Raw genomic sequence first — 21864 nt, 5'->3', positions numbered from 1 at the left:
GAGTTTAGTGCTTAGTGTTTTAGCACAACAATGCAATTTAGTTCACAAGGTACTTTGGCAACTCTTCATCTGAGCAAGACCAGGGGCTTTTGAAAAATAAGGCTTTAAGGAAGCCTGTCATTTTAGGGCTAAGTTTTAATAGAATATGAATGTTTGAACTCTTACGCTTATTTGTTTAGATAAAACCTAAAAATTACTGATTGGTTCAAAAATGGTTTTATGGAAAAACTAATCTGTAACAAAAACTTGGCATTGAGTGCGAGGGCTCCATCATTTTTGAGCAAAGTGTAGAAAGGTTCCCGGGGCTGGGCAGTGGGGAGAGGGGCCCAGACGTTTACAACAGCAGGCACTTTCTCTTCCTCTTTTTGATGGGAGGTGGGCAGAGGACAGCTTGGATGGCTTCATCAAACACTGTCTTGAGGCCTCTCTGCATGAGAGCCGAGCACTCCAGGTATTTTACAGCACCGATCTCCTTATGCATGGCCAAGCCCTGCAGGTAGGTGATGGGCGTCAGCCTCTTCTCCTTCAGCTTCTCAATAGTGTCCTTGTCATCCCTAAAGTTGAGCTTGGTCCCCAGCAGGATGATGGGCGGGTTGGGACAGTGGTGCCGCACCTCAGGGTACCACTTTGCATGAACATTTTCAAATGATGCAGGACTCACAAGAGAAAAGCAAATTAAGAACATGTCTGTCTGCAGGTAGGAGAGGGGCATAGTCTGTCATAGTCTTCTTGTCCAGCCGTGTCCCATAAGCCCAGATTCACCGGTTTTCCATCCACCATAACATTGGCAAAGTAGTCAAAGACGGTGGGGATGTATTCTCCAGGAAATGCATTGGTTGTGTAACTGATTAGTAGGCAAGTTTTACCTACAGCTCCGTCTCCCACCACCACACACTTGATGGCCTGTATCTGGGCCACTTGGTGGGCCACGGCAGAAGTGGCGGCTGGGCACTGGGGCGAGAAGCAGCCAGCTCAGGGTGCAGCAGGTGGGTGGGCGCGCAGCTTTGAGCAGCAAGGCGCGGGGTGCCGGGGCCGCTGTCCATGCCGCTTCGCCTTCCATCTACCTTTATCCTTAATTTTTGACATTTTGATTATAACGTGTCTTGGTGTGGTTTTCCCAGGGTCCAGTTTTTTTGGAACTCTGTGTGCTTCCCAGACCTGTAATTCTACTTTCTTCCCCAAGTTAGGGAAGTTCTGCTTCATTATTTTTTTACATAATTTTTCAATTTCTAGTTCTTTTTCACCTTCTGGCAACCCTATGATTCGGATGTTGTTGGCCTGCTTATAGGTGTCCCATAGGTTTCTGAGCCTCTCCTCATTTTCTTCACTTTTCGTTTTCTTTTTCCATACTGGTTGACTGTTCCTTCCCTATGTTCTGATTTGTTGATTTGATCCCTGGTTTTCTTTCCCTCACCACATGTTTCCTATGTGTTTTTGTTCATTTCAGCAGGACTAGCCTTCATTCCTTCCCCATCTTGTTTAAGATCTGCTGTCAGGTCTGTAAGCATTCATATAACCAAAGCTCTGAACTGTGCCTCAGAAAGATTTCCTATCTGCTGAGCTGTCAGATTAGATATTTGCTGGCTGGTCAGCTGTGTCACCGGGATCTCTATCATGATCTGTGCCATCCTGACAGTTTTGTGTTTACCTTTGCTTCCTGGGTGGGGCTGTCACACCTCCTACACTATAGGGGGCAGAGCCCCATGTACTTGTCACTACTGGGTGACCCTTCTCACCACACTGTGATGTTTTGTGTGGGGGCAGGGGTCCAAGATGGATTCCTGACATTCACTCTCTGCTAAGAGACTGGAAGCCTCCTCCTCCATCCCCACACCCTCTGGCCCTCACAGTCCAAGGAAATGGGGGTCTGCCTTCTGCGGCGTTGGGAGCATGAGCTGATGGGTTTGGTCTGCGGCTGGCGGTGCTCCCAGATACTTCTCGCCTTCCCTTAAATACGGGTGTCTGTGCTTACCACCATCCCACTGCCGTCACTGCAGCTGCCACCACCAGCACAGCTTGACCTCTCCGCCCCAGCTTCATCCCTCCTACCTGTCCAGACGAGCACCACTTCTTTATAACTTAATATGTTGGACTTCCATGTAGCTTTATTTTCTGGACCTTCTGGTTATTTCTGGTTTTGCAGTAGTTGTATTCCTTCTTAGTTGTGGACAGAGATGGAGTATGTCCGTCTATGCCTCCATCTTGGCTGGAAGTCCACAACTGTTACCATTTTCAACATAAAGTTTGCTTTAGATTTTTTCCAGTGGGAGAAATAAAACATTACAGACAAGTTAATTTATGTTCCCTGTATTCAGCCTCATTCCTCTCCATCCATTCCCAGAGGCAAAGATGAATTTGGTATATATTCTTCTATTTCATTTGTATACTTTTACATATATGTATGTGGTCATGTCCTTTCACGACAACATGCACAGCACGGTGTCCTACAACGGCACAACCTCTGAGGCCTTCCCAGTCAGCAGCGGAGTAAAGCAGGGCTGCGTCCTCGCGCCTACGCTGTTCGGAATCTTCTTCTCCATGCTCCTCCAATACGCCTTTAAGGACTGCAGCGAGGGTGTCTTCATTCACACCAGATCCGATGGCAAGCTCTACAACCTGGCCTGTCTACGAGCCAAGACCAAAGTCAAAGAGGTGCTCATCCGTGAGATGCTCTTCGCCAACGACGCAGCCTTGACATCACACTCCGAAGAGGGACTCCAGCAGCTAGTCACTTGCTTTTCCCACGCATGCAAGGAGTTCGGACTAGCCATCAGCCTGACGAAGACGAACGTTATGGTTCAAGGCACGGGGACTCCCCCATGCATCACCATCGACGGATACACCCTGGAGGTTGTCAACGACTTCACTTACCTCGGGTCCACCATCTCGAGCTCTCTGTCAGTCGACTTGGAGGTCAACCGGAGAATCGCCAGGGCAGCCACAGTTATGGCCAAACTGAACCGGCGAGCGTGGAACAATTCCAGCCTCACTGAGAAAACCAGACTGCGCATCTACCAAGCCTGCGTACTCAGCTCTCTCCTCTATGGCAGCGAGACGTGGATCACCTAGGCAAGGCACGAAAGGAAACTCAACAGCTTCCACATGAGGTGCCTGCGACGCGTCCTGCATGTCGCCTGGCAGGATAAGGTCCCCAACACCGAGGTGCTGAAGCGAGCCAACATGAGCAGTTTGCATGCAGTTCTTAGTGAGAGACGCCTCAGGTGGCTCGGCCATGTCAAAAGAATGGATGCAGGCCGTATCCCCAAAGACCTCCTCTACGGCGAGTTAGCAGAAGGTCAGAGGATGACAGGGCGCCCAAAACTGCGGTTTAAAGACATCTGCAAAAAGGACATGACACAATGCTCCATCAATCTCAACACATGGGAAGTTCAAGCAGACGACCACCTAGCCTGGAGGCTCGCGGTCAGGCAAGGTACGTCACGCGCAGAGGCTGCGCGCAACGAGGAGGCGGTCCAGAAAAGATCGAGGCGGAAGCAGCGTCAACAGCAGCAACAACAGCCATCTGCCTTCACCTGTAACAAGTGCGGCAGGGATTGTCACTCCCGAGTCGGACTGCACAGCCATTCTCGGCGGTGCAGATAGACTCTCAAGAAGCTACGCCATCGTCTCTCGAGACGGACGGCTGCCGACGACGATGTATGTGTGTCTATGTGTGTGTACATATATATTTCTGTTTTTATTAATTTACATAGGTAATATCCTAATGTATATGTCATTGTGCAACTAGTGTTTTTCTTTCATTCAACATCTTGTTTGGGGATGTATTCTATTTTCCTTTTCATATTTTCTTTTTCCATTCTCACTGTGCCCTAGAGCCAGTAACATGCACATTACCTTTTCATAATATTTTTGTGGTAAAATAATATATAATCATGTTACAGGTAAATTGAAAATCCAGCCAATTCATAACTTTTAGGACTAGAAAGCTCTAAGTCCTACTGTAGATTTCAATTTGCAAAGGCTCTAGGCAGCTCAGTCAGGCCAGTGATTTAGCTATAAAACATTGAATAATACCTCCTAGTCAGTTTTCTACATTTTATGAAGGAGTAACAAAGGTTCAAGGACTCCCCATTTTAATATTTTGATCTTCTAATCTATTTTCCTGTATATTTCCTTTCTGTGGTTATACTTTATCTTGCTTTTCTTCACTTAACATTATAATGTCATAATGCACAGTTTTCAAAGGGTAAATTTGTAGATTGAAATCTTCCCAGTGAATAATTTTTAAGGCACAATTTTGCTATTTAGGCATGTCAACTAATGGTTGTTAGTTCCAATTCAGTGCCAACAGGAATCACCGATTCAGGGTGCAGTGAAGAAGGAAATTTATTCAGTGCAAACAGCTCAATTGTGCTACAGCATGGCTGTGAGAACAGCATGGCTGTGTAACAGCTCCAATAGTGTTACAGCTCAGTTATGAAGCAGCATGACTGTGAAATAGCACGGCTATAAGGAGGCAGCCTTGGGGCAAAGCCTCTCTCTGGTTAGACAGCTCTGCTCTGCTCTGCCTGCTCTGCTTTGCTCCACTCTGCTCTGGTAAGATACCTTTAGTGTTTCAGCTCCAGCTAGGGAAACCACAGTCTTCAGCCTTCAGTAAAAAGGGAAAGTTGCACTCTTCAAGCTAGAGGGAAGCTGACTTATATAAGCAGAAGTCCCTGCCCCTTGTTCTTGATTGGTCCATCCTTATGCAAATGAGGACTCCAAATCTTCAGTTTGATTGGTCCAAAAGGCACTGTCCTGATTGGTCAGAATGAAGCTGCTTTGATTGGTTGGTGAAGATGCGGATGGAGATACAGATGCACAGCTCCAGTTGGACAAGGAAAGACTCAGCCCTATTGGTTGAAATACAATTCCAGGAACATTTTTATAAGGGCTGGCTCAGATCGCAGGAACACAGTGCAGGCAGGCAGTTCAGTGAGGGGGTACAGGCGGTTCAGTGTGGGCTTCTTCCTGAAGTGCAGCATGCATGACAGACCCTGTTTAGAAATGGCTTCTAGGCTCTTCTTTTAAATTTCAGCCCAGTTGACCACCAGGATCCCTTCTTAGTAGGTATCTTCTTTCTCAGAATCCACATTTCCCCCTTTTGATCAGAAACTACCAACAGACAGTGTTGATGATGGGTCAGGTCAATTTGTCCCATGTTGGTGCCAGAGTGACTTGGCTACCTGCGCTGGTTCCATCTAGTCCCTCAGTGGTACTCCTGTTCAACCGCCCTGTGACAGTAGGGTAATTTGCTTACAAGAGGTCTCTTAAGCACTTGCCAAACTAAAAAAAAAAAAAAATAGTGTCTTATGAAAGCAGCCAAAACAATTTGGGAAAGGTCAAAGAACAACAAAGGCACTTAGTTTATAAGAGAAATCAGGGTTAATTGACAAAACTTTTTGGCATTACTAGTAAAGGTTCCAACCATCGTGAATTATAAACACAGAGGGATACAGTGGTTTGAGGGATCATTTCTATTCTTCATGTAACCATTACTCGAGTTTTTGTAGGAGATTTTAAATGTTTGGTTTTACAGAACATTAATGGCTTGGCAATTAAATATATTGAACAAATCAGAATAATAAGAAAAATAAGTTGCAACCCAGACCTTAAAACATTTCAGTTGGGAGCCAACTGAAAATGTCAGAAAATTTAAATCCTAACCAGCTATTGACAGCAGAAACAAAACTGAAATGTCCCTTAAGGGATTTGGCAAGACTGAGGAGTTTGGTTATTTCTAATTCTACCTGGGAAAAAGTATTTATCCAGGTACAGCAGGTGGTATTGACTATGGTATAAACTCCTCCTTGGGCTATGAAGACATAATCAAGGGTGATTCTCTTGTTGAGAACTATGCATGATAAAGAGTCTGAAGATGTTTGCTGAGCTCAAATCACTCTGTTGGTTGAGTGAATGATTCAATTGATGGTTCTAGTTAGGTTTTGCATTCTTAAATTTAATTAAGCAGTACCAAGGCCACCTCGTGAATATACAATTCTGAGAAAGCATTTATCCTTATTTCCTGAAAAACTGCTAGCAAGTGGCATTCCACAGAGAGGCCACACTAGTTACCTTCATACACAGAGGGATCCTCATCAGGATAGTAATCTACTATTGATAAAGCCCTCTTTTTCCCTTGATGAGAACTTGGAGGTGTCGCTGTTGTCATTTTGAGGATAGTAAAAGAGAATGTGAAGGGACCCCAAAGACATTGCCCAGTCAGCCTCCAAGCTATCTAGACAATCAAATACCCAAAGCTTATTTTTGTATGCACAGACAAACATATAACCTGTGGGGACACAAAGGATGTCTGCAAGAGTTTTTTCACTTCTGGATTCATTAACAGGAAGGGAGATGAGAACATTTTCCAACCAGGAATCAGTTTTGTTTGAACATCCCTATAGAAATTCTTTCCAGTATATTTGAATATCATTGGGCGAACATTTAGATTCATGACAGTGTGGGCTGTTTCTACTCACAAAGGTCTTAAAAAGGGTAGTTCCACAGTAATCAGGGTTGAAATAATTGCAACCAAACTTAAGGCATTTAAGACATAGATAGTAGAACATTGTGCTAAGCGAAATAGGCCAGTTAGAGAAAGACAAATACCATATGGTTTCACTCATATGTGCGATCTAATGAACAAACTGAACTAACAAGAAAAATAGAGACAGACTCATAGATGGAGAACAGGATAACAGCTAGGGGTGGGGAGGAGGTTAGGGGCGTGGAAGGGTTGAACAAAAAGGAGAAAGAACTCATGGACATCAACGACAGTGGTGATTGCTGGGGGGAGGGAGGTATAAGGGGACTAAATGGTAATGGAAAAATACAATAAAGATTAAATTAAAAAAAGAAAAAAGATATAGGTTGTGATGTGATAAGGGTTGGCTAGTAACTTACTCAACTCTGGGAGATGGTTGGGTCCCTCCTAGGAAGGATGTGGCTGATGAATAAGGTGGGTTTAGGAAGGCACAGGTGAAAGGTGGAACTCCATTTTGCAATTTAACTCAATAAGTTTCAGAAGGGGGAGCTCTGGTAAAAGCAATGGAATAGTTAGGAACAGTTGAGAAATTGCTAACAGAAGTAACTATGGACTTATCAGTTTTACCAAAGGTAGAGGCAGGAATTGATGGCAATGTAGCATTCAGATAGGTTCCAGGAGGAGGCTGAGGTTTGAAATCATTGTATCACAATACTTTTATGCCAAGGTTTCCCATTTAAAATGGTTGAAACAACAAAATTAGAAAGTACTATATAGTTGAGGGTTAAATTATATGGCATAACTAGAATCTCCAATCTAAAACATAGGTGAGGTGTCCAGCTTGTCATGAAAGAATTAACTTCATTAATATACCTAGGAAAAACACAGCTATGAAATAAAGATAAGGATTATATATAGCAGGAGTTGACTTCAGTGGCCCAGTTTTGGCTCCTGGGAAAAGCCATCTGCTTTCAGTGCCATCTGCTTTTTGTCTGAGTGATTGCTCTGGATAACTTTAATTTGAGGTATCCTATAGGCTGGGGTGTTCAATAAGTTGAGTGAAGTGCAAGTGTAGGAGACTTCTTAAATTAAAAAAAAAAACATATATTCCTTTTAACTTTCCAACTCATGGATTAGTTAATAATACCCAGCATGGTCCCATTCAGTGAGGCTGAAGGGAGTCCTTGTGGAGATGCCTTCTTTAAAATATATTTTATTGATTATGCTATTACAATTGTCCAGATTTTCCCCCTTTGCTCCCCTCTGCCCAGTACTCCTCTTCCCTCCAGCAACTCCACCACCTTAGTTCATGTCCATGGGTCATGCATATAAATTTGCTATACTATTCTTGACATCTCCCTGTTTTGTTCCTACCAATTATGCTTCTTAATCCCTGCACCTTCCTCCCAACACTCCCATTCTACCAATCTTTTCGAGGATTATCAGCTGGGAGATGTCTCTTTTGATGGATTTATATATCCAGGTTGGAGGCCATATTTGGTGTTTTCATCTCCCAGGAGTGAACGGTGAAAAAATTGCTCTATGAGCTTGCATTAATTTCAAGAGCCTTTGTAAGTTATTTGCAATAAGTTAGAAGGTCTTTTTAATAAGGTAGGTTCACACATTCCCTGATCTAGCCTCATAGGTCTCCCAGTAATGATTTTTAAAAGGGGACAGTGGATGTTTACCAAAGGGAATAGATCTTAAGCTAAGCAGTAGCAAGGTAAGGACTTTAGGCCAAAGGAGATTAAAAGATTAAACAAGTTTTACCAAATGAATTTTAACTATTTTTTTCAGTTCTATAAAACCAGAAGACTGGATGGTAAGTGCAATGGAAATGCTGCAATATCAGTTAAATTTTGCATACCTAGTGTAGAATTTGTTTAGTAAAATGGGTTTCCCATTCTCTGTGGAGCTCTGTGAGGATTCTCCAAGCAGGAAAAATACTTTCTAGAAGTATTTTAGTAACTGCTATGACTGTAGCACTTTGATGAGGAAATGTTTGTACTCAATGAGAGTGCATATAAATCATGATTAATACATTTATATTTTAGTGAAAGTAATTAGATTGAAATCCACATTCCAAAGATCAAATATACCAGGTAGTTTCATTTCCCCTTTTTGTAAAGAGAGATTTTTCTTATTATTCTAGTTATCTATTTAATTGTTCACTTAAAAACTTTACAGGCAATTGTAAAAAGTCAAATGGTTACAAGCAAAATTTAGCTCTTTAAATGTAGGAGTACACAAATAGTTTAGGGAAACTCTTGTTCTTTTAACAGAGAAAGAAACCCAAATTCCAATTCTATATCAGTTTACTTTTGAAATTAACTTAAATAAATGTGTTCCAATCTAAGTTTGACCATACATAAAACATCATTTATCAATATTCTTCCTCTATAAACCTTCTACAACTTCTATAGAACTTCTGCAACTTCCATAAACCTTTCATCTTTTGTCCTCTTTTTCTCTTTCTTATTCTAGGATCATCACTTTACTTTAGGACAAAATTACTTTTCATCCCTTAGTAAAAATGGATTTTGATTCCTCATACTTTTTTACCCAACATGCATCTTATTCTTTATATGCAGTCATTTTCAGTCACCATAACATCCTAATCAGGCTTTGTCACCAGTGTCTTAATCTTAATCTGAGGAATATTTTGCCCTTTTAGCCTTGTAAAATAGCACACCAAGGTCTCCCAAATTATTACCCCAATTTCCCATCTCGCCTGTTTTCTCTAAAGCTAGAAATCAGTGGAATACTGCATGTCCTTAATTAAACCAACATTCTTAGCTACTTTTATTTACTAAGGATTAATCCTAGATCATGTGCAATTGAAAAGAAATTGCATTAATTTCTGTTAATTCTCCAATTTGTATGAGCACTTAGTTGTTTTAAGCCAATTAAATAGGATCCTTTTACAATCTAAATTTGAATTTACAAATCAATTTTTGGCAATACCATCTAGTAATAGAAACATGTTGTATTTATAATATACATACATAGACATATATAAACACATGGACAACACAATATAAAACTTTAAAGAAAAATTGTGGATCCAAATATGTTTTCTGGCAGATAAACTGAGTTAAAGTTTTACTCAGATGGCCAAAGTTTTTGCATGCTGTAAGAATTCCCTTAAATCTGTTTTTAAAATCAGAGAATGCACTCTAGGAGACCTCAGGTCAAGATGGGGGCATAGGTAAACACAGCTCACCTCCTCGCACAATCACATTAAAACTACAACTAAACTATAGAACAACTATAACTCAGAGCCATCAGAAATCGAGTTGAATGGAATTCTGACAACAGCAGAATTAAAGAAACCACATCCATCCAGACTGGTAGGAGGGACAGACATGCAGAACAGGCTGGTCCCATATCTATGGATGGTGGATAAAAATTCAGGCGTAATATCTCAGGAGTAAGGAGTCCCTGCCCCACACCAATCCCCTGAGCCCAGGGTTTCAGTGCCAGGAAGGTAAGTCCCCACAACTTCTGTCTGCAGAAACCATCTGGGATTGAGTGGGTGGAAGAAACTTCTGGAGTCCCAAGCCGTTCCCCTAAAATAACCCACACATGGACTTACTCAGAGTCACTCTCTCTGAGCTCCAGCACTGAGGTAGCTGCTTGAAAGTCACCAGCGGCATACGAGAAGGAACTAAGTGTCTGGCCTCAAGTCAAGAGCAGAGGGACAGTTTTCTCCAAGACAGAAGGGCAGGGTCAGGTCATTGTCCCTTTCTGACCCATCTCCAAGCAGAGCCATAGAGCTAGCAGGCCAGTGTCATATCTGAGACTCCATAAACCTGACTAACACTGTCTGCCCCCACCCCCGGAGATCCCCTGAGACTCCTTCCCATCCAATTTACAGGCCCACCCAAACTGTTAATGGTAACTTTTCCATATGAATGGCTGGTCTTGGCTCATGCTTTACAACTTCATAAGTCCTATCAAACAAGCAACAGTTGGCTTCAGTGAGCCCACAGCCCCCACACCTCTTGTTAAAGTGGCTCCAGGCCTGGCACTAGCAGCGGTCAGCCTAGATTTACAGCTTGGCATTGCCTGGGAAGCTCCAAGTGCAGCACAAGTAGCAGCCATCTCAGATTGCTTTATAGCTCAGGCAGGGTGGCTCTGGGAAAAACAGAGGTGAAGGCTGACCCTAACCTGCACCATCTGGGAAACTCCAGGGCCAGTGCACCCAGTAGACAGCTACAGACCATGTCAGAGCACCACCACCCTGCCCCTCCACAGTTTATCCTTCATGGAAGGTGGAAGGTGTTGGTCAGTGGTCACAGCCAGCCCTTGCAGCTGACTGGCCTGGATAAATCCCTCCCATTGACCTACCAACAGCAACCAAATCTCAACTACAAGAGGAGGGTGTACTCAGCTCATATGAAGAGCACACCTTGAGTACCCAGCTTGACTGATGGGGGAGGCTGTGTCACTGGATCCTAAAAGATATGATACCAATACACAGAGTCAAAGAAGCCCTACCTAATACATAGAAACAAACACGTGGAGGCTGCCAAAACGAGGAGACAAAGAAACATGGCCCAAATGAAAGAATAGATCAAAACTCTAGAAAAGAACTAAACAAAATGGAGATAAGTCATCTATCGGATGCAGAGTTCAAAACACTGGTTATAAGGATGCTCAAGGAACTTAGTGAGGACCTCAACAGCATAAAAAAGATCCAGTCAGAAATGAAGGATACAGCGACTTCCGGCCAAGATGGAGGCTTAGACGGACGCGCTAGGTATCCCTCTACAACTAGAGAGGAATACAACTACTTCAAAACAAAGGATAACTAGAAATTCCAGAAAATAAAACTACACGGAAGCCCAACATATGAAGTTATAAACCAGCGGCGCTCTTTGGGCAGGTAAGAGCGAAAGGGGGCGGTGCTGTTTGCAGTCTCACCTGGGACAGCGGCGGGGAGAACAACCCCGGCTGCAGTCGAACCCCCGGCAGCTCGCGACCCCAACGCTGGGGAAAGCAGCCACCACATCGCCTTGAACGGTGAGGCCCAGGGGGGCGGGAGGACGGATCCCGGTCTCCTAGCTGAATAACTGTGTGAATCCATCTTGGACCCCCGCCCCCAAAGAAAGCGCCACAGGGCTGCGAAATAGGTCGCGGACAGGCGCCGGTCGCTGGCTTGTGACGAGTACACAGGCACTGCCCCCTACAGCCGGCCCAAGAAAACAAAACGCATCTGTCAAAATGAGGCAGACAACTATAGAAATCCCGGTGGCACAGCTCACCAGGCAACAGATGGAGAACCTGACAGATGAACAGATAAGAAACCTGTCAGATGCTCAGTTCTGGGCCATTGTTATCAGGTGGCTTACAGAATTCACAAAAGAGCTGGAAAAAGATGAGAAAGAAGCGAAAAACACTCATAACGAAAGGAACAAAACCACATACGAGACAGATGGTGAGGAAATAAAATCCAGAGTTCATTTCAACAAACCGGAATATGGAGAAGGAACAAGCAGTCAACCAATGCAGCGAGAGGAAATGGGAAGCAACGATGAGAGGATCAGAAACCTCTGGGACAGCTATAAAAGGCCCAACATAAGAATCATTGGTTTGCCAGGGAGCAAGGAAGATGAACTAGAACTTGAAAAATTGAGTGAAAATATAATAAAGGAGAACTTCCCAGACTTGGGGAAGGAAATAGACTTTCAGGTCCAGGAAGCACAGAGAGTTCCAAAAAAACTGGACCCAGGGAGAACCACTCCAAGACACATTATAATCAAAATGTCAAAAATTAAAGATAAAGAGAGAATCTTAAAAGCAGCAAGAGAGAAGAAAAGAATTATGTACAAAGGGGTCCCAATTAGACTATCAGCTGACTTCTCAAGGGAGACCCTGCAGGCAAGAAGGGACTGGCAAGAAATATTCAAAGTAATGAAAATCCAAAACCTACAACCACGAATACTCTATCCAGCGAAATTGTCATTCAGAATAGAAGGACAGAGAAAGTGTTTCCAGGACAAAATAAAACTGAAAGAGTTCATTAGATCCAAACCACTGTTATATGAGATGTTAAAGGGACTGGTTTAGAAAAAGGAGGATCAAGACAATGAAATCTAAAATGAAAACTGCATCACAAGAAACAACAGAAGCTAGGGAATTGAAACAAAGGCAAACTAAACAGGCAACGAGAGTGGAAAAAGAACTTTAGGTACGGGGAACATATTGGGGGGAGGTCAACAGGGAGGGGGAATGGGGAGAGGGAGGGAGATGATATAGGAATTAAGGATCATGGTAGGAGGGAATGGAATAGACAGAGAGAGGTTGAGAAGAACTGTATGCACAACTAATGGACATGATCTAAAAGGGGGGGACAACTGGAGGGAGGGGGGCCACCGGGTGGAGGGGAGCAGAGGGAAGGGAAATTGGCACAAATGTAATATTATAATCAATAAAACACATTTTAAAAAAATAAAAAAAAATAAAATAAAGCACTAGCGAACAACTGTTAAAAAAAAAAAAAGAAATGAAGGATACACTAATTGAAATAAAGAACAATTTACTGGAAACAACAGTATAGTGGATGAAGCTGAGAATCAAGTAAATGATTTGGAAAATAAGAAAAAATCAATCAGAATAACAAGTATAAATGGATAGTTACAGAATAGCCATGGGGATGTAAAGTACAGTATAGGAAATGGAGTAGCCAAAGAAGTTATATGCATAACTCATGGACATGAACAATGGTGTGGGGATTGCCTGAGGGAGTGGGGGATGGGTAGGTGGAGGTGGGCAAAGGGGGGAAAATTGGGACAACTATAACAACATTATCAATAAAATATAATTTTAAAAAAGCATGCACTCTATTGTTTTTGAGAAGTTTGAGATCCTCTCCTTTAAGGTTTCCTCTTAATGGCGGGCTTATCAACAAACATACTAAAAATAAATAGAAAGCAAGTGTTCACAATAAAATTGGAAAACTCAGAAAGTAAAGAGACTGACCTCAAATGCCTGAATTTTAAAAATGGCAAGTTTTCCTGGGTAAAAGATTGAAAAATGGCTTTGGAGGTGAGGCCTGAGCATCAGATGGTGGCTGCTTATCTTGAGACAAAGACGATGGGGGAGGGAGGGAAAGGAAAGGTGCAGATGGTAGGCAGGGTGGTAGGCAAGGGGGCCTGCTGGTAAGTGAGGGAATTTTCTGAGGATTTTCAGTAAACTTGCTTTTAGAGTCACAAGTATAGGGTCAGAGGAAAATTATTTCAGTGATCCCCCTTCTTCTGTTCCAGTTTCATGAGTGTTGGTTTTCTTTTTAATTTATCAAGGCATTTACCCAACTTAGAATTATTTTTTTCCTAAGGGAGGCAATAGCAGCCTCTTGATTTTAATTAGAGCTCTCAAGTTACCAATTAAAAAAAGGCTTCCCATTGTCTCTGGGAGATACCATATTTTCTTTTTTATAATTGAGCATGCAGATGAGTTTTGGGGTTTCAAAGGAACCACATCTTAGCCAACAAAGCTTAAGATCATCTTGTGTGATTTTTGTCCAGAGGCTTGGCCATTTGCAGTTCTCTGGACCATAATTTTGGTACATGTAATCAGCCGAAGTCCCAGATGTGGCTGAGTAGCATATGAAAATTTAGACCATCGATTACCCATTTTGCACTCCTTCTTATGGGTGGTACTCCTCTCCACCTCCAACAAGTGTGCATTACTGTTAGTATCCTCACAAACCTTATGGACAAGGCATAGCCCCAACCTTGTTTATACTCTCCCCAGTATATTAACATGATGGAGGAAAGCCCTCTTTGGAGGATACCCTCCCTGGTGACAAACACAACTGAGGGATACCCCTCATGGGTACCAAGCCCAAATCATATGTAGGGGCCCTCTTGGTCCAATTATACGAACTGAGGTCCCCAGATAAGGGTCTACATAAACTGAATAAAGCCTCTGAGAACTCAAAAGCAAGTGTGGGAGATCTGAGGTTTAAGAGGACTTACCCAAGAGCCTCAGGTGCCACCTGGAAGACAAGTTTGTGAGTACAAAGTACTCGTGCAGGCACAAGTTGCATTGGCTTCGAGATGCACTGGTTTCAAGAGGGTGTCAGGAGATCGGGTTGTTGCTTTAGAGCTGCACATTGGGCACCATGGAGTGCCAAGCAATGGTTGTTGCCAATTTAACACCAACAGGAATCCCCAATTCGGGGTGCGGTGAAAAAGAAAACTTTATTCAGTGTGTACAGGTCAATTGTGATATAGCACAGCTGTGAGAACAGCACTGCTATGTAGCAGCTCAGTAGTGTTACAACTCAATTACGAAGCAGCACGGCTGTGAAACAACATGGCTGTGAGGAGGCCCTGGGGTAAGGTGGCCCTGGGGCAAGGCAGCCCTGGTATGGGGCCCCTCTTCAATTAGACAGCTCTGCTCTGCTCTGTTTCGTGCCGGTCTGCTCCACACTCATTGGCTGAGCCATCTTTCAGGGAAATGCAATCTTCAGTCTTGTGGAAGTGTACACTCAGAATCAGAAGGGAGATGACTGACATAGACAGAAGTCCTAACCCTTGGTCTTGATTGGTTTGTCCTCATGCAAATAAGAACTTCAAATTCTTGTAGTTTGATTGCTCCAAAAAGCAATGCCCTGATTGGTCAGAATGGAGCTGCTCTGACTGGTCAGTAAAGATGCCCATGGGGACATAGCTGTGCAGTGCCATTTGGACAATGAAAGCTTCAGTTTTATTGGTTGAAACACAATTCCAGGAACTCCTTTATAAAGGCTGGCTCAGATCGCAGGAACACAGTGCAGGCAGGCAGTTCAGTATAGTTTGTGTGAGAGGCCCCTGTTTAGAAACAGCTGCTAGGCTCTGCTTTTCAAATGGAGCCCAGTTAACCACCAGGAGTTCTTCCTAGTAAGTATCTTCTTTCTCAGGGTTCACAGACATTAATATTGCATAGACAGGGGCTTACGTAAAGAAGGAAACAGGATCATAGTATATTCCCCAGCAATTTTGATCAGATCTTGTTTTTCTAAAAAACAAAACCTAGGTTGGCATTTCCAGGATTTCTGCTCCTGAAGTTATCACTCAGAACAGATGAAATGTATGCTGGAATTGCTTGGGGTGTGACCAGGAGATACCCTGATAGATCCCTCCACCTCCAAACTAAGGGTTAGGAGTCTCCCTTGAGGCCCACAGGGAGTCAATTCTGGGCTTCCTAACTAGATAAGCTGACTCTGAGTAAAAGATAGTGATTGTTTTTTTCATTCAGTGGGGTGGGGTGCTCAATTTTTTAAGAGTTAGAACCCAAATAAAGTGAAAGTCTTTAAAACTTCTTCATTTTTTATGAGGGAAAGAGACGAAGTCACATCACTTATACATGCACACATACATGATTAGAATTATTGAGTACAATTTTGATTGAGTTAATTGTAATACTTGCAAAATGGCGTTCTACTATCAAGACCTTCCGGAACAGAGAAGTGATAGTTTATCATTCTAAATAGTTCAACAGGTTTGAAACAACAAAGCACCAAGAAATTAAGCTACTTGCTTAAAACACAGCAAAAAAAGAATAACACTGAGATTAAAAAAAAAAATTATAAGCGCTGTTATTCTTGGTGTTTGGTCTTGAAAAGCCAGACTTTAGCCCACTGAAGCTCAGTGCGCTTCTGCTTTAATCCGTTTAATTTACTGCTAGCTTGCCCTTGCCGCCTTTCATTCTCTTTGCATTGGCCAAATGCCAATTTGCAGTAGTCATTCAGAAGTGCCTGACAATTTCAACTTTCTAGTTCTTGGCTCTATTTTTTCCCACTGGAAAGCCAGGAGTCACACTAACTGGTAGCTGCATCTCAACCCCATGCTTGTTCAGGGCTGGTTTGTGTGTGTGTGTGTGTGTGTGTGTGTGTGTGTGTGTGTGTGTTGTATATGTGTGGTTGCATGTGGGTGTGCACCTGCAAATTAGTGAGGACTACAGGATTAGGAATGTTCAAGATTTTAAACTGAAACAATAAAACAAATTCCTCTAAAAAGAACTCTTCCCCACGCCAAAATATTTTTTTAATTTTTCAATTAGTTTACATTCAACATTATTTTGCATTTTTTCAGGTGTACAGCAGAGCAGTTATACAATTATATGCTTTACAAAGTAATCCCTTCAGTATTTCAAGTACCTAACTGGTACCATACATGGCTGTAGCAATATTATTGTTCATGTTTTTTATGCTGTACTTTACATCCCTGTGACTATTTTGTACTACCAATTTGTAGTTCTTTTTTTTAAAGTATATTTTATTGATTATGTTGTTACAGTAGTACCAATTTTTTCCTTTGCGCCCCTCTGCCCAGTACCCCCCTTCCCTCCAGCAATCCCACCCCCCTTAGTTCATGTCCATGGGTCATGTATATAAGTTCTTTGGCTTCACCCTTTCCTATATTATTCTTAACTTCCCCCTGTCTATTTTGTACCAACCAATTATGCTTCTTAATCACTGCATAATTTCCCCATTTCTCCCCCTTCCCCCTCCCAACTGATAACCCTCCAAATGATCCCCATACCTATGATTCTGTTCCTATTCTAGTTTGCTTAGTTGAATTTTGTTTTTATTTTTTAGTTTCAGCTGTTGATAGTTGTGAGTTTGTTGTCATTTTAGTGTTCATAGTTTTGATCTTCTTTTTCTTAAGTAAGTCCCTTTGACATTTCATATAATAATATCTTGGTGATAATGAACTCCTTTAGCTTCACCTTGTCTGGGAAGCACTTCATCTGCCCTTCCATTCTAAATGATAGCTTTGCTGGATAGAGTAATCTTGGTTGTAAGTCCTTGATTTCATCACATTGAATACTTTTTGCCAGTCCCTTCTTGCCTGCAAAGTTTCTTTTGAGAAGTCAGCTGATAGTCTTATAGGCACCCCTTTGTAGGAAACTCTGCTTTTCTCTTGGTGGTTTTAAGATTCTCTCTTTATCTTTCACCTTTGGCATTTTAATTATGATGTGGCTTGGTGTGGTCCTTCTTGGGTCTAGCTTGTTTGGGACTCTCTGTACTTCCTGGACTTGTATGTCTATTTCCTTCGCCAGATTTGGAAAGTTTTCCTTTATTATTTTCTCACATAAGTTTTCAATTTCATGTTCTTCCTCTTCTCCTTCTGGCACCCCTATGGTTCGGATGTTGGCACATTTAAAGTTGTCCCAGAGGTTTCTAAGTGTCTCCTCATTTTTTTCAATTTTTGTTTTCTCATTCTTTACTGGTTGACTTTTTTTCTACTTTATGTGCCAAATCACTGATTTGAACCCTGGTTTCCTTCCCTTCACCATTGGTTTAGTGTGAACTTTCCTTCGTTTCATTTAGCATAGCCTTCACTTCTTCCCTTATGTGATTGCCATACTTAAACATATCTGTCAAGTCTGTGAGCATCTTTATCACCAGCGTTTTGAACTCTACATCTGTTAGGTTGGCTCTCTCCTTGTTTGGTAGGTTGGCTATCTCCTCGTCATTTAGTTCTCCCACTGGAACCTTGATCCGCTCCCTCTTTTGGGCCATAGTTCTCTTTCTCCTCATCTTGACAGGCTCCTGTGTTTGTTTGCCTCTGTGTCTTAGGTAGAGCTGTCGCTCCTGTTACGTTGTAAGGGGCAGAGTCTTAGGTATTCGTCAGTAGGGGATGACCTGTTTCACCACATTGTGGTGCTGTTTGTGGGGAAGGGGTCTGAGAGGGAGCAATGCTGCTTGCTCAGCAAAGTGCCTTTTCCAGGCACTTCTCCCACTTTCGTATGGGACTGGCACCTCTCTAGCTGTTTCCTGGCTGTCGTTCCCAGAGTGGGTGGGTCTGCGGATGTTCTAGGACTGTGGGTGTCCTTTAAACAAGTTGTCTCTGCTGAGAGACAGGGAGTTTCTTCCTCAGCCCCAACCCCCACTGGTTTTCACAGTCAAAAGCAATGAGGCTTTATTTTCCCTGATCCTGGGATCATGAGCTGTGCGGTCTGGTCTGGTGCCAGGAGCACTCCCCAGGTGTCCCTCCTGAATTTTTAAAATGTGTGACTGTGCTTTCTGCCGGCCCGCTGCTGCCGCTGCTGCTGCTGCCACTGCTGCCACCACACCGTGTCCTCTCTGCCCCGGTTCTACCTCTCTTACCTGTCTGGATGAGTATTTCTTCTTTATACCTTTGTTTGTTAGACTTCCATGCAGCTCAGTTTTCTGGAACTTCTGGTTGTCTCTAGTTTTGAGGTGGTTGTTTTTCTTCTTAGTTGTGGAGGGAGATGTAGTGTGTCTGTCTAGGTCTCCATCTTGGCCGGAAGTTCTGTAGTTCTTAATACTTCTATTTTTTTCACCCAGTCCCCTATTCTTCTTCCACTCCAGTAAACATCAGTCTGTTCTCTGTATCTATGACTGCTTTTATATTGTTTATTTGTTCTTTAGATTCCACATATCAGTGAAAACATACGGTATTTGTCTTCCTTTGTCTAACTTATTTCACTTAGCATAATATCCTCTAGGTTCATTCATGCTGTCTCAAATGGTAATATTTCATTCTTTTTTATGACTGAGTAATATTTCATTATATATACCTGTATGTACCAAAGCTTTTTATCCTCTCATATATTAATAGGCACTTAGATTGCTTTCATTTCATGGCTATTGTAAATAATGCTGCAATAAACATAGGGAGGCATATATGCTTTCAAATTACTCTTTTGGATTTCTTTGAATAAATACCCAGAAATTGAATTGCTGGGACATAAAGCAATTCCCTTTTTAATCATTTGACAAACCTCCATAGTGTTTTTGTATAGTCGCTGCACCAGTCTGCATTCTCACCAACAGTGCATGAGGGTTTCATTTTCTCCATATTCGTTGTTTGCTGATTTATTGATGATAGTCATTCTAACAGGTGTGAAGTGATAACTCGTAGTTTTAATTTGCATTTCTCTGACGATCAGTGAATTTGAGCATATTTTCATATACCCAGTGGCCATCTGTGTGTCCTCTTTGGAGAAGAGTCTATTCGGGTCCTCTGCCCATTTTATAATTGGATTGTTTGTATTTTGATGTTGAGCTGTATGAGTTCTTTATAAAATTTGATTATTAATCCCTTATTGGATGTATCATCCTCTCATTCAGTAGCTTATCTTTTTTATTTGTTTATGCTTTTCTTTGCTGTACAAAACCTTTTTAATTTGATTTAGTCTCATACTGTATTTTTTCTTTTGATTCCCTTGCTCGAGGATATATATTTTTTAAAATGTTACGAAGAGCAATGTCAGAGTTTATTTACTGCCTTTGTTTTCTGTTAGGAGTTTTATGGTTTCAAGACTTACATTTAAGCCTTTAATCCATTTTGAGTTTATTATTGCACATGGTGAAGAAAGTGGCCTAGTTTTTTGCATGTTATTTGTCCAATTTCCCAAACACCATTAAAATTTTTTTTATTTATTCATTTTTAGAGAAAGGGAAAGAGAGGGAGAAAGGGAGAGAAATATCAATGTGTGGCTACCTCTCGCACACCCCCTACTGGGTATCTGGCCCACAACCTAGGCATGTGCCCTGACTACAAATTTAACCAGCAACCCTTTGGTTCACAGGTTGGCACTCAATCCACTGAGCCTCACCAGCCAGGGCCAAACACCATTTATTGAAGAGACTGTCTTTACCCCATTGTATATTCTTGCATTACTTTGTCATATATTAATTGATCATATATGTGTGGGTTTATTTTTGTGCTCCCTATTCTGTTCCATTGATCTATGTGTCTATTTTTATGCCAGCACTATGCTGTTTTGATTACTATAGTCTTGTATAGTTTGATATCAGGTAGTGTGATACCTCCAACTTTGTTCTTTTTTTTTCTCAAGATTGCTGTTTTTATTCAGGGTTTTTTGTGGTTCTGAATAAATTTTAGGATTATTTGTTGTAGCTCTGTGAAAAATGCCGTAGGTATTTTGATAGGAATTGCATTGAATCTATAGATTGCTTTAATTAGTATGGAAGTTTTAATGATGTTAATTTTCTTTTATCCATGAGCTCCATGTATGCTTTCATTTATTTGTATCTTCTACAATTTCTTTCCACAATGCCTTATAATTTTGCAACTGGCAATCTTTTGCCTTCTTGGTTAAATTTATTCCTAGGCCTTTTTGATGCAATTGTAAATGGGATTTTTCTTAGTTTCCCTTTCTGATAGTTCATTATTGGTGTAAAAAAATGCAACCAATTTCTGAGTAACTATTTTGTATCATGCTACTTGACTGAATTTATCAGCTCTAGTAGTTTTTATGTGGGATTTTAAAGGTTCTATATATGTACTATCATATCATTTGCAAATAATCAGTTTCACATCTTCCTTTATAATTTGGATGCCTTTTATTTTTTCCTTCTTTGATTGCTTTGGCCAGGACTTCCAGTACTATGTTGAATAAGAGTGGTGAAAGTGGACATCCTTGTCTTGTTCCTGATCTTAAGAAATACACTTTTAGTTTTTCCCCATTGAACTGTTGGTTTGTCATTTATGGCCTTTATTATGCTTAAGTATATTCCTTTTATTCCCACTTTGCTGAGAATTTTTATTATAAATTCATGCTGGATTATCTAAAAAATTTTAAAAGATTTTATTTATTTATTTTAGAGAGAGGGGAAGGGAGGGAGAAAGAGAAGAAGAGAAATATTAATGTGTGAGGGAAACATTGGTTGCCTCTCGCATGCCCCCAACTAGGGACCTGGCCCACAACCCAGTCATATGCCTTGACTGGGAATTGAACTGATGATCTTTTGATTCATAGGCTGGCACTCAATCCACTGAGTAACACCAGCCAGGGCAATGTCAGAATGTTTCTCTGCATCTATTGATATGATCATATGATTTTATCCTTCATTTTGTTTACTTGGTTATCATGTTAATTTATTTGTGAATATTGAAACAAACTTGCAATCCAGAGATAATTCCCACTTAGTTGGATGTATGATTTTTTAAAAAGCTTTTAAATATTTTAAATATGCTTTATTGATTATGCTGTTACAGTTGTGCCAATTTCTTTTCCCTTTGATCCCCTCCACCCAGTGACCCCCCTCCCTCCAGTTGTCCCCCCCTTAGTCCATGTCCATTGCTTGTGCATATAGTTCTTCTCAACATCTTCCTATCTATTCTACTCCCTCCTGCTATGCTTCTTAATTTCTGTACCATCTCCCTCCCTTCCCCACTTCCCCCTCCCTGCTAACCTCCCCCCAGAATGTTCCCCATACCTATAATTCTTTTCCCACTCTCGTTGTCTACTTAATTTGCCTTTGTTTCATTTCCCTAACTTCTGTTGTTGGTTGTTGTGTTACAGTTTTCATTTTAATGTTCATAGTTTTGATCCTCTTTCTTCTAAACAAGTCCCTTTAACATTTCATATAACAGTGCTTTGGATCTGAT

General features: G+C 41.7%; 1 pseudogene; it reads right to left on the bottom strand.

The window, feature by feature from the left end:
• Positions 1–334: 334 nt before the first annotated feature.
• LOC149990567 (ras-related C3 botulinum toxin substrate 1 pseudogene) lies at positions 335–5201 on the bottom strand (annotated as a pseudogene).
• Between the last annotated feature and the right edge of the window lie 16663 nt (positions 5202–21864).

Source organism: Furipterus horrens, unplaced genomic scaffold (assembly GCF_987537825.1).
Source record: "Furipterus horrens unplaced genomic scaffold, mFurHor1.1.pri manual_scaffold_17, whole genome shotgun sequence".
Lineage (NCBI taxonomy): Eukaryota > Metazoa > Chordata > Mammalia > Chiroptera > Furipteridae > Furipterus > Furipterus horrens.
The sequence above is the reverse complement of the archived record's forward strand: the minus strand, read 5'-3'. Positions and strand labels throughout refer to the sequence as shown.